This window comes from Hippopotamus amphibius, chromosome 7, assembly GCF_030028045.1.
Source record: "Hippopotamus amphibius kiboko isolate mHipAmp2 chromosome 7, mHipAmp2.hap2, whole genome shotgun sequence".
Lineage (NCBI taxonomy): Eukaryota > Metazoa > Chordata > Mammalia > Artiodactyla > Hippopotamidae > Hippopotamus > Hippopotamus amphibius.
Window position 1 is genome coordinate 123,743,656 of NC_080192.1, and position 21,437 is coordinate 123,765,092.

The 21,437-nt window shown below is 36.8% G+C and overlaps 1 long non-coding RNA gene across 1 annotated transcript; it reads right to left on the reverse strand.

Moving 5' to 3' along the window:
- Positions 1-287: 287 nt before the first annotated feature.
- LOC130857763 (uncharacterized) lies at positions 288-17,183 on the reverse strand. The gene is made up of 3 exons (XR_009054852.1): positions 17,119-17,183; positions 1,756-1,837; positions 288-491 (listed from the first exon to the last, which is right to left on the reverse strand). It is a non-coding gene; the product is annotated as an uncharacterized LOC130857763 (long non-coding RNA).
- Positions 17,184-21,437: the final 4,254 nt, after the last annotated feature.

A 21,437-nucleotide genomic window follows, 5' to 3' on the forward strand; every position in this document is an offset into this window, starting at 1 on the left:
AAATATTAGTCTGGAGTCTGACGTTGGATGAATTACTTAATTTCTCTTATTGTGTTTCCTAATATGTCAAATTGAAACAATAGCAATAGTTTTTTCCCTAGTATTGTGAACTGAGATACTGTGTGTGCTGTGTTAAGCAAGGAACTTGCATGTGCCAAGTACTTGATCAATGTTAACTTTTACTATTTTCTCTAATACTAAACTCTCATTCAGAATCCATTGTATACGAGAAGCTGGAAACGAGGAATAAAAACTAGAAGAACTAGGCTGGAAGTATTTTGGCAGATTCTTTTCAGGTTTAATTACAAAGATTGAAACACAAAGATTTAGTGACAGGCTGATCCGAGAAAGTTGAAAGGGAAGTCTGGACGCAGTCAAAGTATTCTTCTTGCTCAGGCTAACTGGAAAACCTCACTCTGCACATGCTGCTTAGCTCTCCAACCATCTTATTCCCACTGCATTAGAACAGTTGATGCATCTTAGTAGCAGAACTGTGAGGGGAGGAGAGGGGAAAGGGAAATAAAATTCTTGAAAGAGCCTTTGGATGGAGAAACTATCAAGCCCTGGGGACCCTGCTTTCTCAGAGAGAAGCTAAGCAGCTCACTTGGGCATTGTACTCACAAGCATAGTCTTAGCACCAGCCACCAAGCAACTGAACTCAAAAAACTGCATATTCTAAATAAAAAGTGCAAAGAAAATAACTTTAGAAAAGAAATAGCAGATTCTCAGCCTTTCATTAACGTATTTAGCACATTGTTACTGAGTACCCACTGGATGCCAAGTTTTCTACCTTCGAAAATAAGAAAGGCACTCATTCTGGCTTCTTACAGCACTCAGTCTAGAAGAAACAAGTTAACCTCAGGAAAGGTAGGCTCTCCCTACAAGGAATTACACTATAATGTATATTGCTCACAGGATAAATGCTCTCCTTTTTTTTTTTTTTTTTTACATTTTTTTTAATTTTATTTTTAATTTTATTTTTTTATTTTTTTGGGGGTACACCAGGTTCAATCATCTGTTTTTATACACATATCCCCGTATTCCCTCCCTTCCTTGACTCCCCCGCCTCGAGTCCCCCCTACCCTCCCCGCCCCAGTCCTCTAAGGCATCTTCCATCCTCGAGTTGGGCTCCCTTTGTTATACAACAACTTCCCACTGACTATTTTACAGTTGGTAGTATATATATGTCTGCGCTACTCTCTCGCTTCGTCTCAGTTTCCCCTTCACCCCCCGCCCCCTCCCATACCTCGAGTTCTCCAGTCCATTCTCTGTATCTGCATCCTTGTTCTTGTCACTGAGTTCATCAGTACCATTTTTAGATTCCATATATGTGAGTTAGCATACAATATTTGTCCTTCTCTTTCTGACTTACTTCACTATGTATGACAGATTGTAGTTCTATCCACCTCATTACATATAGCTCCATCTCATCCCTTTTTATAGCTGAGTAATATTCCATTGTGTATATATGCCACATCTTCTCTATCCATTCATTTGTTGATGGGCATTTAGGTTGCTTCCATGTCCTGGCTATTGTCAATAGTGCTGCAATAAACATTATGGTACATGTTTCTTTTGGGATTATGGTTTTCTTTGGGTATATGCCCAGGAGTGGGATTACTGGATCATATGGTAGTTCTATTTGTAGTTTTTAAAGGAACCTCCAAATTGTTTTCCATAGTGGCTGTACCAACTTACAGTCCCACCAACAGTAATGCTCTCCTTTTTGAAAAACCAGAGGTAACCAGAACCTACCTGGAGGATTCTGCTAGTCTTCTTATGCCCTCAGAGGGAGAATGAAAGGGCAAAGGACCTTGATGATTCTAGGGCTGCTATCCTGTCATAGAAAGAGACATTAAATCAATAAGAGAGCAGGCTCAAGGTTGCAGACCTAAGATTTGTCATATTTTCCGCCTTAACTCTTGTGAATAGTCTTGAATGAAGTCTGTTGTAAACATGTACTCCAAGTGAATAACATGTAAACTAATGTAACCAGCCAATCAAACAATCTGTTTAAAAACAGTGATTGACTACTTCAGCTCCAGAGTCAGACATCTGCATCTGAATCCTAACTTTTGCAGTCATAAAATTTAATTAAACTTTTATAACCTTTCCCACCCCCTCCTTTTTTTTTAATGAAATAGGGGTGATGAGAAAAAATTGTTGTAGTTGATGAAGATAAATGTTTAAAATGCTTTGCACAATGCTTGATATGTTGTAAGTTCTCAATAAATGTTTGCTATTATTAAACTATATCCTAGGGACTTCCCTTGTGGTCCAGTGGTTGGGACTCTGCACTTCCACTGCTGGGAGCCTGGGTTCGATCCCTGGTCTGGGAGCTAGGATCCTGCAAGCCGTGCGGTATGGCCAAAAAAGAAAAAAAAACCCAAAGAAACAAAAAACTCCCACTATATCCTAATAGCCATTCTTGGAAGAAGAGGGGGGAGGGAGGGATGAGAGAAAAGGAAAGTAGAAAGAATGGAAGAAAAAATCAGTCAATACACTAGGTGTCAGCATTGTGCTTCAAATAGTCATGTACACAAAATGCCTACTCTGATTTTATTTAGAGGGTATTTAAGCGGAACTGGCTTGGAACAGAAAGATACTTAAGCAGATCTGGGAAATTCAGATCTAAAACTGGAAAAGAAGGATATAACAATGTACTAGTTTAGGCTGCTGTGAACCAATTCTCGTTCAGACTGGTAAGCTGTTGAAGGTGAGTGAGCTGCCCATCTCATTTGACTCCTCTTTCCATAAACTCAGTGTTTCAGAAATTTAGAGCAGTCTCCTCTTTGTCTAGGATGCTAGTATTTTCTCATCTCTAGGCTTTAAGTGTTGGAGACATTTTTAAGGAAGAAATGTGTTTGAATCTTGCCTTTACTATTTATTAGCTATGTAGATAATGATAATCTCCATCTTACCTACTACACAGGGCCATCAGAATGACATTTGAAATATAAATATTTTTATAAGAGCCTTACTGAAATGTAAGAAATTCTCATTATTCTGTATATTTTGCAAATGTTAAGCAGCGAATGGAAGTAGACATGGTGGAAGACTTGACCCAGGATTATTTTTTTTTTAAAAATTAGCTATAATTGACATATAACGTATAAATTTAAGGAATACAGCATGTTGAATTGATACATTTATATATTGCAATATGATTATCACCATAGTGTTAGCTTATACTTCTATCACATTACATAATTATCTTTGTGTGTGTGTGTGATGAGAACATTTAAGATCTAGTTTCTTAGCAACTTTGAAGTATATAGTACAGTATTGTTGACTATAATTGCAGTGCTATGCATAAGATCTCCAGAATTTACTTATCTTCTAACTACAAGTTTGTACTTTTTGACCAATCCCCCCACCCCTAAGCCACTGTCAACAACCAGTTTACTCTCTGTTTCTATGAGTTTGGTTTTTTTACATTCCACATATGAGTGGTATCATACATCATTTGTCTTTCTTTGCCTTATTTCACTCAGCGTAATGCCCTCGAGGTCCATTAATGTCATTGCAAATGATAGGATTTCTTTGTTTCTCGTGGTTGAATAATTTCCCTATATACATACACACACGTGCGCGCACACACACACGCGCCAAGTCTCCTTTATCCATTAGTCCATTAATGGAGACTTAGGTTGTTTCCATGTCTTGGCTATTGCGAATACTGCTACAGTAAACATGAGTGTGCAGATATCTTTTCAATATCTGTTTTCATTTCCTTTAGCTATATATCTAGAACTGGAATTGTTGGATCATATAGTAGTTCTGTTTTTAATTTCTTGAGGAACTTTCATACTCTTTTCCGTAATGGCTAACCAATTTATATTCTTAACAACAGTACACAAAGATTCCCTTTAGGAACCCTTCTACACTGTTGGTGGGAATATAAATTGGTACACCACTGTGGAAAACAGTATGGAGGTTCCTCAAAAAACTAAAACTAGGACTACCATATGACCCAGCAATCCCACGACTGGGCATATACCCTGAGAAAACCAGAGTCCAAAAAGAAACATGTACCACAGTGTTCATTGCAGCACTGTTTACAATAGCCAGGACATGGAAGCAACCTAAATGCCCATCAACAGATGAATGGATGAAGGTGTGTCACATATATACAATGGAATATTACTCAGCCATAAAAAGGGATGAAATTGAGTTATTTGTAGTGAGGTGGATAGACCTAGAGTCTATCATACAGAGTGAAATAAGCCAGAAAGAGAAAAACAAACACCATATGCTAACTCATATATATGGAATCTAAAAAAATGGTTCTGATGAACCCAGTGACAAGGCAAGAATAAAGGTGCAGATGTAGAGAATGAACTTGAGAACACAGAGTGGGGGGGCAAAGGGGAAGCTGGGATGAAGCAAGAGAGTAGCATTGACATATATACACTACCAACTGTAAAATAGATAGCTAGTGGGAAGCTGCTGCACAACACAGGGAGATCAACTCAATGATTGGTGATGGCTTAGAGGGGTGGGATAGGGAGGGTGGGAAAGAGTTGTGGAAGGGAGGGGATATGGGGATATATATATAAATACAGCTGATTCACTTTGTTGTACAGCAGAAACTGGCACAATAGTGTAAAGCAATTATACTCCAATAAAGAGCTTTAAAAAAATTGAAACACACACACATGCACACACACACACTCCTTTTACCCAACATCCTTGCCAACACTTATTATCTGGTCTTTTTGATGATAGCTATTCAAACAGGTGTGAGGTGGTATCTCATTGTAGTTTTGATTGCATTTCCCTGATGATTAGTGATGTTAAGCATCTTTTCATGTATCTGTTGGTCATTTGTATGTCTTTGGAGAAATGTCTATGCAGTTCTTCTGCCCATTTTTAAATCGGATTGGTTTTTTCTTTATATATTTTCTTTATATATTTTAGACATTAGCACCTTATTAGATGTGTGATCTGCAAATATTTTCTCCCATTGAGTAGGTTGCCTTTTCATTTATTGATAATTTCCTCTAGTGTGCAATACCTTTTTAGTTTGATATAGTCCCACTTGTTTACTTTTGCTTTTTTTGCCTTTGCTTTCGGAGTCAAATCAAAAAGTCACCACGAAGACTGATGTCAAGGAGATTATAGACTATGTTTTCTTCTGGGAGTTTATGGTTTCAGGTCTTATTTTAAGTCTTTAATCCATTTTGAGTTAATTTTTGTAAGGAGTGTAAGATAGGGATCCAGTTTCAATTTTCTGCATGTGGTCTTCCAGTTTCCCAGCACCATTTATTATTGATTGTCCTTTCCCCATTGAATATTCTTGGCTTCTTTGTTGGCTCCCAATATTAGTTGGGAGCCATATATGCAGGAGTTTATTTTGGAATTCTCTATTCTGTTCCATTGGTCTAATGTGACTATTTTTTTTTTTGGCAAGTACCATACTATTTTGATTAGTATAGCTTTGTTGTATAGTTTAGAAGCAGGCAGTGTGATACCTCCAGATTTGTTCTTCAGTCTCAAGATTATTTTGGTTATTTGGGGTCTTTTGTGGTTCCCTATGAATTTTAGGATTTCTATTTCTGTGAAAAATATCATTGAAATTTTGATAGAGATTGCATTGAATCTACTGATGGCTTTGGTAGTATGAACACTTTAATAATATTAACTCTTCTGATCCATGAACATGGGATATATGTATTTTTGCCACTCCCTTCTGGCCTGCAAAGTTTGCTGAAAAATCTGCTGGCAGTCTTATGGGGATTCCCTTGTATATAACAGCTTCTTTTTTTCTTGCTGCTCTAAAAATTCTCTCCCTGTCTTTAACTTTTGACTTTTAAATTGTAGTGTATCTTCATGTAGGTCTCTTTGGGCTCATCTAATTTGGAACTCTCTGATCTTCCCGCATCTGGATGTCTGTTTCCTTTCCCAAGTTATGGAATTTTTTAGCCATTATTTCTTCAAATAAGCTTTTTGCCCCTTTCTCTATCTATCTTCTTCTGGAGCCCCTATAATGCAAATGGTTGTTAGCTTGATGTCCCTTTAAGTTCCTTAAGCTATCTGCACTTTTTTTGCATTCTTTTTTACTTTTGTTGCCCCTCTGATTTGGTGATTACCACTGCCTTGTCTTTGAGTTTACTGATCTTTTCTTTTGCGTCATCTAGCATGCAGTTGAACCCCTCTAGTACATGTTTCAGTTCAGTTGTATTTTTTTTTTATATCAGTGACTTTGATTTGGTATTTTCTTATATTTTCTGTCTCTTTGTTAAAGTTCTCACTGTGTTTATCATCCCTGAGTTTGGTTAGCATCTTTGTGGCTATTATTTTTTACCTCTTTATCATGTAAATTCCTTATCTTCATTTCATTAAAGACTTTTTTTTTCTTGAGATTTTGTCTGTTCTTTATTTGGGAATATAATCCTCTGCTTCTTCTTTTTCCTTGACTCCCTTCATTGATTTCTATTCATTAGGTAAAAACAGTCATCTCTTCCAGTCTTGGAGAAGTGGCTTTGTTCAACCCTGCCCTGATTCTTTATTATCTCTCAAACCTTTGTGATTATCCATGCAGCCTTTTTTTTTTTTTTTTTTTAGTGGCCCCAGTATCTCAGGGTGTGCCAAGACCTGTCAGTGTCCTAAAGGGAAGGGTCTCAGTCAGCATGTAGGTTCAGGCTGATTAGGAGCCAAACACACAGGCTGAAGCTTTTAAAGTATGCAAACATATACAGTTCTGTGGACCACGAGTGTAAGTCCCACTGGCCACCAGAGCCAGGTGATATAGAGATGTCCCTTGGTCTGCAGTCACAAAAAATCAAGGTTGCAGTTCAGTTTACAAATTTCTTTCCAGTATACCAGCAACCTGCTCAATGTAGGTTCTTTCTTCTTTGCCTAATATGTAGGTGTTGCTCAGCTAGTTTTTGAGTTTTTTTTCCAGTGGAAATTGTTCCATATGTAGTTACAGATTCAGTGTGTCCATGGGAGGAGGTGGGTTCAGGATCTTTCTACATAACCATCTTGAACCAAAACTGCATGTACTCCTCTTTATTGCTATAGAATTAGTAGCACTTTCCCCACCTTTTTCCTTTCTTTTCTTTTTCTTTCTTTCTTTCTTTCTTTCTTTCTTTCTTTCTTTCTTTCTTTCTTTCTTTCTTTCTTTCTTTCTTTCTTTCTTTCTTTCTTTCTTTCTTTCTTTCCCTCTCTCTCTCTCTCTCTTTCTTTCTTTCCTTCCTTCCTTCCTTCCTTCTTTCTTTCTTTCTTTCTTTCTTTTTCTTTCTTTCTTTCTTTCTCTTTTCTTTCTTTCTTTCTTTCTTTCTTTTTCTTTCTTTCTCTCTCTCTTTCTTTCTTTCTTTCTTTCTCTTTCTTTTTCCTTCCTTCCTTCCTTCCTTCCTTCCTTCCTTCCTTTCTTTCTTTCTCTTTCTTTCTCTCTCTCTCTTTCTTTCTTTCTTTCTTTTTCTTCCTTCCTTCCTTCCTTCCTTCCTTTCTTTCTTTCTTTCTTTCTCTTTCCTTCTTTCCTTCTTTCTTTCTTTCTTTCTTTCTTTCTTTCTTTCTTTCTTTCTTTTTCTTTCTTTCTTTCTTCTTCTTCTTCTTCTTCTTCTTCTTCTTCTTCTTCTTCTTCTTCTTCTTCTTCTTCTTCTTCTTCTTCTCCTTCTCCTTCTCCTTCTCCTTCTCCTTCTCCTTCTCCTTCTCCTTCTCCTTCTCCTTCTCCTTCTCCTTCTCCTTCTCCTTCTCCTTCTCCTTCTCCTTCTCCTTCTCCTTCTCCTTCTCCTTCTCCTTCTCCTTCTCCTTCTCCTTCTCCTTCTCCTTCTCCTTCTCCTTCTCCTTCTCCTTCTCCTTCTCCTTCTCCTTCTCCTTCCTTCCTTCTTTTCTTCCTTTTTTTTTTTTTTTGCAATTTGAGTCTTTTTTCTTTATCTTAGTCCATGCAGCTAAAGGTTTGTCAGTTTTGTTGATCTTTTTTGAAGAACCAATTTTTGTTTTTATTGATTTTCTCTGTTTTGCTATTCTCAATTTTCTTTATCTTTGCTCTTATTTGTTATTTCCTTCCTTCTGCTAGCTTTGGGTTTTGTTTGTTCTTCAAGTTGTAAAGTTAGTTTGATTAGAGATCTTTCCTATTTTTTAATGTGAGTGGTTATAGCTTTAAATTTCTCCTCTAGCTCCATTTTTGATGCATCCCATAAGTTTGGTATGTTGTGTTTTTGTTTTCACTTTTCTCTAATTATTTTGAACTAATTTAATTTGCATGATCTGTTTTTTGGGCTGTCATAATTTCATTGAATTTTTGAAAATCTCCTGAGCAAGGATAAGACCAGACCTCTGTAGGCAGCTAGAACTACCTCCACTACTTATCTCCTAGTTTAAAATTTCTCACTTGGAAGACTTTACTAAATATAGGAATGTTGACTTAGAAGCTTTGTATTTCAGGGCTGACATTAGAAGGCTGTTCTAGCTTTTCTGCAGGATAAGTATGATTCTAGAGCCACCTCACTGTATTGTTATTTCTGCCTTTTCAATGTACTCTCACTCTTCTTTCAGCTCAGCCCTGAATTATGTACATTCCAGCTTTTAAAAAAAATGCTCAGTACAAAGAGGAATTTTTCTCACCTTCATTGGTACCACAGGGCTGTGAACAGAACTCAACTGATAAGTATTTAACATTTCACCATTAGTTTTATTCAGTTTATTTCTAACTTTTCCATTACTCATATATGCCTAACTTTACAGTTTATACAAGAACACATAATTGGTTATCTATCTATCTACCTATCATCTATCTGTCACAAACCCCTTTTTAAAATAAATTTATTTTTTAAATTTATTCAGTTTATTTATTAGCTGTGTTGGGTCTTCGTTGCTGCACACAAGCTTTCTCAAGTTGCGGCAAGAGGGGGCTACTCTTCGTTGTGGTGCACACGCTCCTCATTGCCGTGGCTTCTCTTGTTGTGGAGCACAGGCTCTAGGCATGTGGGCCTCAGTATTTCGGCATGTGGGCTCAGTAGTTGTGGCTCACGTGCTCTAAAGCGCAGGCTCAATAGTTGTGGCGCACAGGCTTAGTTGCTCTCTGGCGTGTGGGCTCTTCCTGGAGCAGGGATCGAACCCGTGTCCCCTGCATTGGTAGGTGGATTCTTAACCACTGCACCACCTAGGAAGCCCTGTCACAAACCCTTGATTGTCCTCTATTAATAAATAAAAATGTTCATAGACTCATAAACTTACATGTATTATCTTTTAGTTTTAATAATCCTGGAGACTTTGCTTTATTCAAATCAAAAGGTTATACTTCATATTCACTTAGCTAATCTTATTTTCTTTTCAAGACAAATGATGCAAGCATATTCTCTTGCTAGCAATTTTTGTAAGAGTAAATTTTAAGACAAAACCAAAATCTAACAGCTGGAAATTTATGGACATAGAACAATGTTTCCATGTAGCTCACTGGAATATTTACTTTGCCTGTTTTGTTCCCTTTGTTATGAAATAAATTAATTTTAAAAGCTCACACACAAAAATAAATAAATAAGTAAATAAGTAAATAAATAAATAAGTAAATAAATAAAGACTTCATTCAGTTGTTCTTACCCTTTAACATTCAGATAAAAAATTCTGGCAGCAGAAGAAATAGGAAAGACTTCTGTCTCACCCTTAATTCTCTTCCTTTCCCAGCCAATGATCTCAATGCTTCAGAGGAAATGAAAAATAGTTCTTGTTCTCAAAAAGGCAAGGTATCCTTAGATCATCCAATTACTTGGCACAAGACTGGAATCAATAAATAGCTGAGATAAATCAAGAGGGAAGGTTTTAATCCTCCTAATAGAAAATTATGTTGTCCAGAATTTTCATGCTTCTATAAATCTTTTAAAGTGCGAACAGGAGTGGTGGTGATTGCACACTAATATAAGTTAAATTGGCATGAGTTCTGACTCTTCAAATCTAGTAATTAAACAATTTTGTTCTCAATATTTTGAGTTATAATTTACTTGAATGCTATTTTGATTTGTAGTTGCTTTGGAATAGGAGACAGATAATTTTGAAACATAAAACTTTCCAAGACCTAAAAGCTAGCTAGTTGACTGAATAATTCTTGATATGGGGAAAAAAATGTTCTCAAGATATTAGATGTGATTGGCTTTTATATTTCCTAACCAGTGCTTCTATATTAGGGCTTAAATATGAGAGGTATGGCTAATTTCTTCTTGATCTTTTGAGCTGGCATTCTTTAGTTGGCTTTGTGAAAGCAATCCATGACTATGAAAATATCATTTAATAATCTCTTTACTATAAGAAGAGCATCTCATTTGTGTAGCACTCTACAAAGAGCTTTTCCATAACTATGTGATTTTTACAACTCTATGACATAGATAGGAAATGTATTGTTATGCACTAATTTAATATGTTCCTTTAACAAGTATTTATTAATGCCCTACTCTGCAACAGGCATTGAGGATGCATAGTGAACCGAACAAAGACCCCATTCTCACAGAGCTTATGTGCTAGTGGGGAAAGACAGATGATAAACAAATAAATATAGATTTATGTCAGTTTTACACAGAAAGTTAAGCAGGGTAAAAGGAACAGGGAAAAATGGGAAATGTATACGAATGCTACTTTATATAGAGTGGTCAGGAAAAATCTCTCTGATGAGATGACATTTGAGCAAAGGATTCCAGAGGAAGAATATTCCAGGCAGAGGAAACAGCAAGTATAAAGTCCTGGAGAAGGGAATGTTTCTGGTTTGTTCAAGAACCAAGAACTATAATAAAAAGAATTACAGGACAGGAGATGTGACTGGAGTGAAGTGAGCAATAGAAGAATGGTAAAAGACAAAGTCAGAGGAAATAAGTAAACAGGCTCTGAGTAAGATTAACTGAGTTGTTCGTGACCATTCACTAAGTGACAGAATTGAATTCAAACATAGGTCCCATGACTCCAAATCCTATTTGTAAACTGTTTTACTTCAATAAATAACCAATGGTAGTAGCTGCTTTATTAATGCTTACTGGATGGATTCAGTGCATCTAGGGAAAGGAGGAGTATCAGAAAGATAAGGTTACTTTGCATGAGCTCTCCTTGGGCTGTTATAATTTGATTGCGTTTACGAAAATCTCTTAGCCAAGGCCAAGAGCAGACCCCAACTCATCAACTAAATAGGCAACTAAGACTACCTCCCACTACTTCTCTCCTAGTTTAAAACTTCCCTCTTGGGCTTCCTAGGTGGCGCAGTGGTTAAGAATCCGCCTGCCAATGCAGAGGACACGGGTTTGATCCCTGCTCCAGGAAGATCCCACATGCCGTGGAGCAACTAAGCCCATGCGCCCCAAAAAAAAAAACTGTAAAAATTTCCCTCTTGAAAGATTTCATTCAGCTGCCCCTAACCTTTAATATTGAGACAAGTTCTGACAGCAGAGAAAATGGGAAATAAATATTAAAAACTTGAAAGAAACTTTATGAGATTATTAAACCAATTATCTGTGTGTTGCATGTGTGTAAATATATATACACATAGAAATAGATATATACATATACTTACATATGCATACATACCTGCACAGATATACACGCACCACTGCCCATGGGAAATTTTATTGCTAATGTTAGTGGTAGTTGTAGATATAAATGATGATATAGACATCGTAACATCAAAAAATGTCTATTCCAATAGAATTGACTCAATAAGTTTATACTGTAATCACAGGTTAAATCAGACTAATATGAATTATAAATGTTTTCAATAATAATATAATACCACAATTAAATGCAAACATTAAAAATAAGGGTATTGTAATAACAATGGATTAGGTAAATAAGAATCTACTTTCCTTGGAAACATGGTATTATTGCCTACTAAGTGATAAATTAATGTATTATTTGGATTGAGCATTGAGCTAGCTCTCTCTTAGCATACTTCTAGAAGACCAAGCATTACTTAATCAGTTTTTATAGGATATTATAAATTATTGTGCTTTGGAGATTGCCATGTCATACCCAGCACAATGGCTTAAACATTGAGTGGGAGACAGCATAAAGCAGTAGCTGAGAGGACACAGCCTCTAGATTCAGGCTAAGTTGAAGCCCAACTCCACAGTTATTAGCTGTGTGATCTAGTTTCCAACTGCTTGCCAGATTTTTCTATCTTGATATCAAAAAGGCATTGCTAAATGAACATGTCCAAAACTAAATGTATTGTCTTCACTATGAAATGCATTTATCTTCTTGTTTTCACCATCTTCATTAACAAGGTCACTGCTATCTAAGTTATCCAATTAGAAATTTCAGTTATCTTTTATTTTTGACGCTTTGTTCTCCTGGACACCTTCCACACAATATGATCCATTTAATTTTTATTAGATCTTGTTGATGCTTGTAAACACTTGTATATCGCTTGCTACATGCCAGACTTTTAATAGTTTTAATGTACATTGAGTATTTAAGATACACTGAATCCTCACAAGAGGAAGTTGTGTTTCCAAATACCAAGCAACAAGCTACTGGAAATTGAAATTAAAACAAAATACCATTTACAATAGCATCAAAAAAATGAAATACTTGGGGACAAATCTGACCAAAGATGTGAAAAACCTGTACACTGGAAACTACTGAATATTGCTGATAGATATGAAGAAAGGTCAATAATGGAGAGATATACCTTGTGTATGGGTAGGAAGACTCAATATTGTTAAGATGTTAGTACCCCCCCAGACTGATTTATAGATTCAACATAATCCCAATCAAAATCTCAGCAAAAGGGCTTCCTAGGTGGCGCAGTAGTTAAGAATCTGCCTGCCAATTCAGGGGACACGGGTTCGATCCCTGCTCCTGGAAGATCCCACATGCCACGGAGCAACTAAGCCTGTGTGCCACAACTATTGAGCCTGCACTTTAGAGCCCGTGAGCCACAACTATTGAGCCCATGTGCTGCAACTACTGACACCCATGTGCCTAGAGCCTGTGCTCCACAACAAGAGAAGCCACGGCAATGAGGAGCCTGCGCACCACAACGAAGAGTAGCCCCTGCTCACTGCAACTAGAGAAAGTCCACGCACAGCAAAAAAGACCCAACACGGCCAATTAAATAAATAAATAAATAAATAAATAAATAAATAAACAAATTTATAAAAAAAAGTCTCAGCAAAAATTGGCAAGCTGATTCTAACATTCCTGTGGGAATGTCAAAGACCTAGAATAATTAAAACAACTTAAAAATAATAAGAAAGAGGGCTACACCACCTGATTTTTTTTTTAAAGAGAATTTTCTCTTTATTTTTTTCAAAAGTAATATATATTTTTCATTAAAACACGCACACACACAGTTTTTTATTTCAAGTGCAAAAAAATTAGATCTAACTTAATAGAAAGGGAAATTATTGGTTCTCATAGTGGGAAGTTCAGACCCAGAGGCTTAAACTACGCTGTGCCCCTCAGTGGTAGCTGTATTGTCTCCTGTGCTGACAGGCTTCATCTACACAGCAGGGACAACGGTTTTCAACAGCTGTAAATCCAGATCTGCAGGCTTAACAACCCCAAAGGAAAGTGCATGTTTATCTCCCTTTGGTGCATTTTAGTACTAGAGAAGGACACCGATTGGTCCCGTTGAGTCAGTTACTTGCTCCTCACTGCATCAGAGTTGCCAGGAGAATGGGAATGCCCATCTAGGCCACTGGTCCTCTCCTATGGCTACCATGCTGGGTAGCATCCTTTCCCCTAAGACACTCTAGAGAAACAAACATTATATGACCCCATGTATGTGAATCCTTCAGAATAGGCAAATACATAGAGATAAAAAGTAAATGGGTAGTTGTCGGGATCTAGGTTGGGTGTGTGGAGTCAAGAAAGAGATATGGCTACTAATGGGGGTGGGGTTTCATTTTGCAGTGGTGAAAATGTCTACAAGTAGACTGTGGTGATGGTTGCACAACTCTGTGAATATACTAAAGACCACTGAAGAGAACACTTAAAGTAGATAAATTGTATGGTATGTGAACTATATTTCAATAAAATTTAGAAAAAAATTAGCTCTATGTGTGTGACTTGTAATACTACCACCTAGAGATAATGTTAATATTTTTTTGTATACACTGCAGACGTTTCTCTTGACATAATACAAAACACACACTTTAATGTTAGTGTTATTCTATCATATACATACAATATAATTAATTTAACTATTCTTTCCTTAAAGGAGAAAACCTTTCAGAGTCTGTTGACTCTTTCTGTTTGTTTTTGTATTTTTTTTTAAATTTTATTTATTATTTTTGGGGGGGTACACCAAGTTCAATCATCTGTTTTTATACACATATCCCCGTATTCCCTCCCTCCCTTGACTCCCCCCCACCCTCCCTTGAGTCCCCCCCACCCTCCCCCCACCTGATTTTAAACACTACTATTAAGCCATATTAACAAAAAAAATTGGTATTGGCATGAAGAAAGACAATTACATCTAAAGAACAATAGAGAGTTCTGAAACAGACACACATATGAACAATTGATGTATTTTTTACATTAGTGCAAAGGCAATGCAATGGAGAATGGATAGCCTTTTCAACAAATGGTGCTGGAATAGTTGAATCTTTCTCTCTATATGTATATTAAAAAATAATTTGGGTCCATACCATGCACTATATACAAGAACTAACTCAAAATGTATCATATACCTAAATGTAAAGCCTAAAACTATAAAAATCATAGAAGAAAACATGGGAAAATCGTTGTGCCTTTGAGTTAGGCAATATTTCTTAGAAAAGACACCAAAGTCGTAATTAATAAAAGGACAAATTGGTAAATTAGATTTCATCAACATTTAAAATTTCTGTTCTTCAGAAGACAATGTTAGGAGAGAATGAAAAGCCACAGACTAAGAGAAAATCTTTGGAAAGCATATATTTTATAAAGGACTTGATTTCAGAATTTATAAAGAATGCTGGAAACTCAATAATAAGGAAACAACCCAATAAAAATGGGAAAAGATTTGAATAGACACTTTACCAGAGAAGATATATAGATGGAAAGTAAGTACCTGAAAAGATGCCTAATATCATTACTTATTGGGGAAATGCAAATTAAAAGCTTTAGAATGTCTAAAATTAAGAAGATTGACCATGGCATCCTCTTGGAGAGGATATGGAGGAACTGAAACTCTTAAATACTGCTGGCAGGAATTTTAAATGATATGATCACTTTGGAAAACAGTTTGGCAGTTACTTAAAATGTTAATATATATCTACAACATGATCCAGCCATTCCTTTCCAAGATATTAACTCAAGAGAAAAAGAAATACATGTCCATATATAGATTTGTACACAAATATTCATAACAGCTTTATTTACAGTCCCAAATAGTAAGCAACCCAAATTTCCATCAATAGGTGAGTGGATAAACAAATAATTGTATATACAATGTAATACTACTCAATAATAAAAATAAATGAACTACAGATACAGTCAACAACAAGGATGACTCCCTATTTATGGTAAGTAAAAGAAACCTATCTAAAAGGCGTATATACTGGATGGTTACATTTGTATAAAACTCTGGAAAATGAAAACAGGTCAATAGTGATAGAAAGATCAGTTTATTTGGGGAGGCAGCAAGGGGTGGAAGAGCAGAGTAGAGTGGGAAAGGAAGGGATTAAAAAGGACATGAGAAAACTTTAGGTAATAATCTATATGTTTACTATCTTGATTGCAGTGATGGTTTCCTGGGTATATACTTATGTCAAAGCTTATCAAGCTGTACTCTTAAAATATATGCAATTTATATTATATTAATTATATCTCAATAAAACTTTTTTTTTCAAAGGTGGTTCCAGCATCCATTTGAGCCTTGAGGTGTGGGTGGGTTATTCAGGTGGACATATCCAGCTTGGGGTTGGAAAAGAGGATCTGGAACTTGGGAGAGAAGCTGGGGAGAAAGATTTTAGGAGTAAACTGTCCCTCCTCTCTTCCTCCTTCTCTTTTTTTTTTATTTATTTTTTTTTGGGGGTACACCAAGTTCAATCATCTGTCCTTCTCTTTTTTTTTTTCTTCTTCCTCCCTTAATCTGTCTACCATAAAGATCTGATATAGTAAATACTATTAATATAGAGTTGGTAGTTGAAGGTACAAGAAAAGCTGAATGTATCAAGGAATGGATACAAAGAAAGGTTACTGAGGAAGTAAAACTTGAGAAACACCTGGGGAATGTTTGAAGAGGATATTGCAGAATAGAAGAAACCAGTATGACCAGAAGAATGATGGGCACATAGGAAAATAATTAGTAGGAGGGAGTGGATGGACTACATTGTTTTTTGCTTGGCACTGTCTATTTCTGTGAATGTTGATCTATCTTTCCAGGACTCAAGAACATCTCCAACGGAATAAAGAACAAACAAACCATGGGGACTATGCTAGTTAATATCCTACTGTTTCTGGTAGAACAGTATGTTGTTAAAAAACATTAAAAGCACAAAACTAAACTTCAGTAAAACTGAAATCCTTAGCAGATGGGAGTCATTTCACATGTAAGCCTTCAGCTAGCTCAACAAAGCAAACAATATTTGATTATAACCTGCATCTCCTGTTTTTATAATTCAGACCACATGAAATGCGGAGAGTCTTTAAAGAAGCGTAGCAATTTATCCCCTGATGTTTGGCAAAAGGTGAGAAGTTTTAAATTTCATAAAACAAGGATAGAAAAACAGTAAATTATACAGAAATATAGTGACTCTTTGAGATGCTTTTTAGCCTTTCCTGCTGCTCCTACCTGCAAAATCCTGATGATAATTTCTAAAAATTGCTCAATTCTTGGATTCATGTTATACAAATGCGCCAAGGAGGAATTAGTCAATTATTTCAGAGAAACAATAGGCACTTGTATAAAAGCACTCAACAGGGTTAGAATTTTGACTTTGTTGCATTCTTTAAATTTCCTACTATAATAAAGAAATGATTATTGAACTCTAAAGACTTTCCAGGGAAGATTTAGTATTAAGGTCAATTAAAGCATCTTATCAAAGTCTTTAGAGAAAAGCGGGTTGGCTTTTATACCTGTGACTTAAGTTAACGGTGCTCAGGGAGGAACAAGAACCTAAGAAAAGAAAACAACTGACCAAACAAACAAAACCCCAAACTCACAGAAATAAAAACGCTTATAAACCAAATATAGCATTCTATGCTGACCTGTTTGTAAGATGTCAGACAGCCCTGTGCTCCAATCTCTGGTGTGACTCTGGCTTGTGACTTTGGACAAATTGGCAGTCTCTCTGAACCTCTGTTCTTTTGTAAGAGGGCTCATACTACCAACCTTGCCTAGAGAGGTGTGTTGAGGAGTGAGGGAAGGGATCTGTGGGAGAGTGTGTGGCCCAGATTATCCACAAATGATCATTTAGTTCCCGCCCTTTTTTCTCAGGGATTAATCAGGGCTGACAGTTTAGGGTGCAGGCAGATAGTTTCCTGCAGTGTGTAAGCCACTTCTGGCTTCCCCTTCTTTGCCACTTCTGCTCCTGGACCCTCTTTGGTAGTGTGAATGAGAAAAGTTTCTTTCCTTTTAATGTACAGATTAGGGGTAGACAAGAAAGTGACCGGTCTGACTTTTCCCCTTCTGCCCTGTGTCCTTGGCTGTGTTCCACCAGGCTGTGGCCTCAGCACTCTGGCCAGGCCAGACCCTAGTGTTGAGTTATCATGACAGAGAGTGAGGGGTGAGGTGGCAAGCTACGTGAGGACTTCAGAGCTAGCAGTTCAAATTCTTCCAAGCTGCCCCAGAGAGGGCACCAGGTTTGATTCAGATAGGCCTCCTCTCCACAACAGTCAGGCTTCTCCTTAACCTTCCAGATGTCCTGTACTCTATCAGAGGAAGGGTGGTCTATGGCTTTAGCAGTAGTGGAGAGGAGAAGTCTTATTCCAAAGAGGAGGTGCTTCTGTTCTGGCTCTCAGTTTTTGTTTTGTCTTCAAACTTCAGGTTTTCTTTTTCAGGAGGCATTTATATTGGCTTACAATAATAATCACTGTCTGTTACATACCACATGCTTTATATCTATTAACTTGGTTAATTCTCACAACAACCCTGCAAGGTACATATTAGCCCCATTTTACAGATGAGAAAATTGAGGCTTAAGCAGGTATTAGGACATGTGCAAAAGCACCATAGTTAGTGGCAGTAGTATTAGGGCCCAGATATGTTGTATTTAAGAACTAGTACACATTTTATCTCTCAATCGTATTTACCTGCTTCTCCACCCATCTCACCTCACCCTCAACCCCTGAAAAGGCATCTTGGCCTGGGGCAAGTACTAATCTAAAGGATTTATTTGCCCTGTAAATCCTGAGATATGATCTCTCTTTCTAATTGTCTCATCCCTGGGATGTCATTATAGAGAATGCCAGCTGGGAAAAGTTGCAAAGGACCCCATAGCATCAATAAATACAGTGTGTCCTCATAAAACCAGTGCTTTAAAAACAGCTACGTTTTACTGAGAGAATTAAATAACCAAAAATCGAGGCTCGTTTTTGCAACTAAATGAATGGAGTTGCGTTAATTATTTATGAAATTTATTCTGAAGTGGTTGTCAGTTCTAAAATTCCAAAGGAAGCAAGTAGAGTACAGTATGCAATGTTCTCTGAAGCAGATGATCCAGTCTTCTCAAGTTAGGAGGTCTCATTGGGAGCAGTTATGATACTGAATTGTTTTATGGTTTTACTCTTTAAAAAAGGCTCTTTTAAGCCCACGGAGCAGAAAAGCTGGGCTATCTCTGAGCACTGGGGCTAGATCCAAAGTGCATCAACTTTTTTCTTTTCTAGCAAAACAAAAACAAATGTAAACAATATTTCCTCTAAAATTGAAAAAGAAAACTCAGTGAGGAATAGTCTGAGAAACAGGGTAAAAAGAAGAACAGTTCTGGATTTTGTAAGAATTAAACTTTCATTCAGAATTCGAGGTGAATGTGTTTTAACTTTCATTCACATAAAGGTCTAGGCCCAGGTCTAGAAGAATTACTGTAACATTCCCTGAAAGACTTTCCTTTGTTTTCCACATTTAAATTGAGTGATGGCTGCAGTAGGATTCTCTTTCTGGTCTGAATGGACTTGGAAGCGTGGAGGAACATGCAGTGTGTACAAAGCTATTAGCATCACTCAGAAATAAGCTTAGACTCATTGCAACAGATATAAATCTTATGTAATAAAAGATTTGGGGCTTAAGTTGACTTTAAAATTTCAAACAGTGTTTAATATGACAAACTTTTATTACCTTAGAATTTATTTTTTGTTCTAGGCGTTCAAAGCACCTTATTTATTCTGAGAGACAGAATCAGTTTTATGATGCTAATTAACTCTTCAACAGATGAGAAAAATGATGCTGATGTTACGACTTGATCTGTTCTACTCAGCTAGAGCTAGGAGTTTAATCTGTGACTATCAAGTGACTTGACTCTGTTGCAGCAGCAGAGTAAGGACCACAAGTTTGGAGTCAGGTTCTGCCATTTATATATTTTGGCCTTGGGAAAATCACTAGTGGTTCTTAAAATTTAACTTGCCTGCAACTCACCTGCGAATTCTGCATCAGTAGGTCTAGGGTGAAGCCTAAAGTTCTGCATTTCTAACAAACTCCCCAGTGATGCTGATGCTGGTGGTCTGATAGCCGTGCTTTGAGTGGCAGAAAACTACTGAAACCTTAGTTTTCTCATATGTGAAGTAGGAATAGAAATGACTACTTGGGAAGATTGTTAGGACTATCAAATGAGTCAGTGAGGTGAAGCATCTGACACACAGGAGGATTACCACAAATATAAACTCCCTACTCCTCCTTTCCCCCTATTTTGTTCCTAGCTCAACAGCTTGTTTGACTCTTTGTTTCCTCAGCCCCAGTTTTCACTGGGTTCAATTCCATATTTGTGATGCTTAATCAGATTCATGGCAGAAAGGCATATGTGAATAACTGAGAATCCTCCTCTGTTCTCTTTCCCCAAGTCAGTGTTTTATGTAACATCCAATGTTACATGGAAAATCTCTGCCAAATACAAATGCTCAGAACTGAATTGGCAAGCAATTTGTTCAAACTGGCTTTAAACCTTTACTTTACCATTAACAAAAAATGATTATTTGGATCACAAACAAAACCCAATTATATTCTTATAAGACACTTTTAAAATAAATTGTTTTAAAATGGTTAGATATAAAAGAATGAGCAAAATTCCTAGATTTGAGAAGTTCCTTTCCTCTGTGTTCCCATAAAACTCTATGAGTTTCTTCATTATTGAATTAGTCACATTGTAGTATAGTTACCTGTTCATGTGTCCAAGACAGGGGTATTTTATTTGACTTAAAAAAATCTTTAAAGTCAAATACTTAGCACATTGTCTGGAATAAAATGACATCTCAGTAAGTTCTTTAAAGAAAAAAAAAAAGAATGGACAATTCAAACATAAAATCAGGGTTCTAATTTTAATATCAGATAAGTTAGAATTCAATTCACAAACGGTTCCAGAAAACAGAAGAGGAGGCAACACTTCCCAACCCATCCTCTAAGGCCAGTTTTAACCAGATACCAAAACTAAAGACATTGCAAGAAAAGAAAACTACAGGCCAATTCTTTATGAATGTAGATGCAAAATTCATTCTCAACAAAATACTAGTGAATTCAGTATATCAGCAAATAAAAAGAATTATACATCCCAATGGGACTTATCCCGTGAATACAAAAGTGGTTTAACATTTGAAAATCAATTTATGTAATATACCACATTAATTTAAAAAAAGGACAAAATCACTTGATCATTGCAGGCAAAAAAGTGCAGAAAGAAGCGTTTGATAAAGTCCAGGTTTTCTCAGGATAAAACTACTTAAACTATGAACAGAAGAGAAGATCCTCAACCTGATAAAGAACATCTATGAAAACCTATGGCTAGTGTCATACTTCACGGTATAGGAGTGAATGCTTTCCCTCTAAGATCAGGAACAAGACAAAGATGTCACTCTTACTACTTTTATTCAACACTGTACCAGAAGTTCCAGCTAGGGACAATGTCTTGGTCCATTCTGGCTGCTATTACAAAATGCCATAGACTAGGTGGCTTATAAACAACAGAAATTAATTTCTCATAGTTCTGGAGGCTAAGTCCAAGATCAAAGCACTGACCCTTCTGTGTCTGGTGAGAGCCCACTTCCTGTAGACAGCAGTCTTTTTCCTGTGTCCTCACATGGCAAAAGTAGCAAGGGACCTCTCTCAGGCCTTGTTCCTAAGGGCACTAATCCGGTTCATGAGGGCTCTGCCTTCATGACCTAATCACATCTCAAATGTCCCATCTTCTAACACTAGCATCTTGGAGGTTAGGATTTCAATGTACAAATTTGGGGGAGGGGGGGGCGGGGAGGACACACATATTCAGTCTATAGCAGGTAATTAGGCAAGAAAAAGAAATAAAAGACATCCAGACTGGAAAGGAAGAAATAAAACTATATTTGCAAATGTCATGATTTTGTATATCAAAAACCCCAAGGAATCC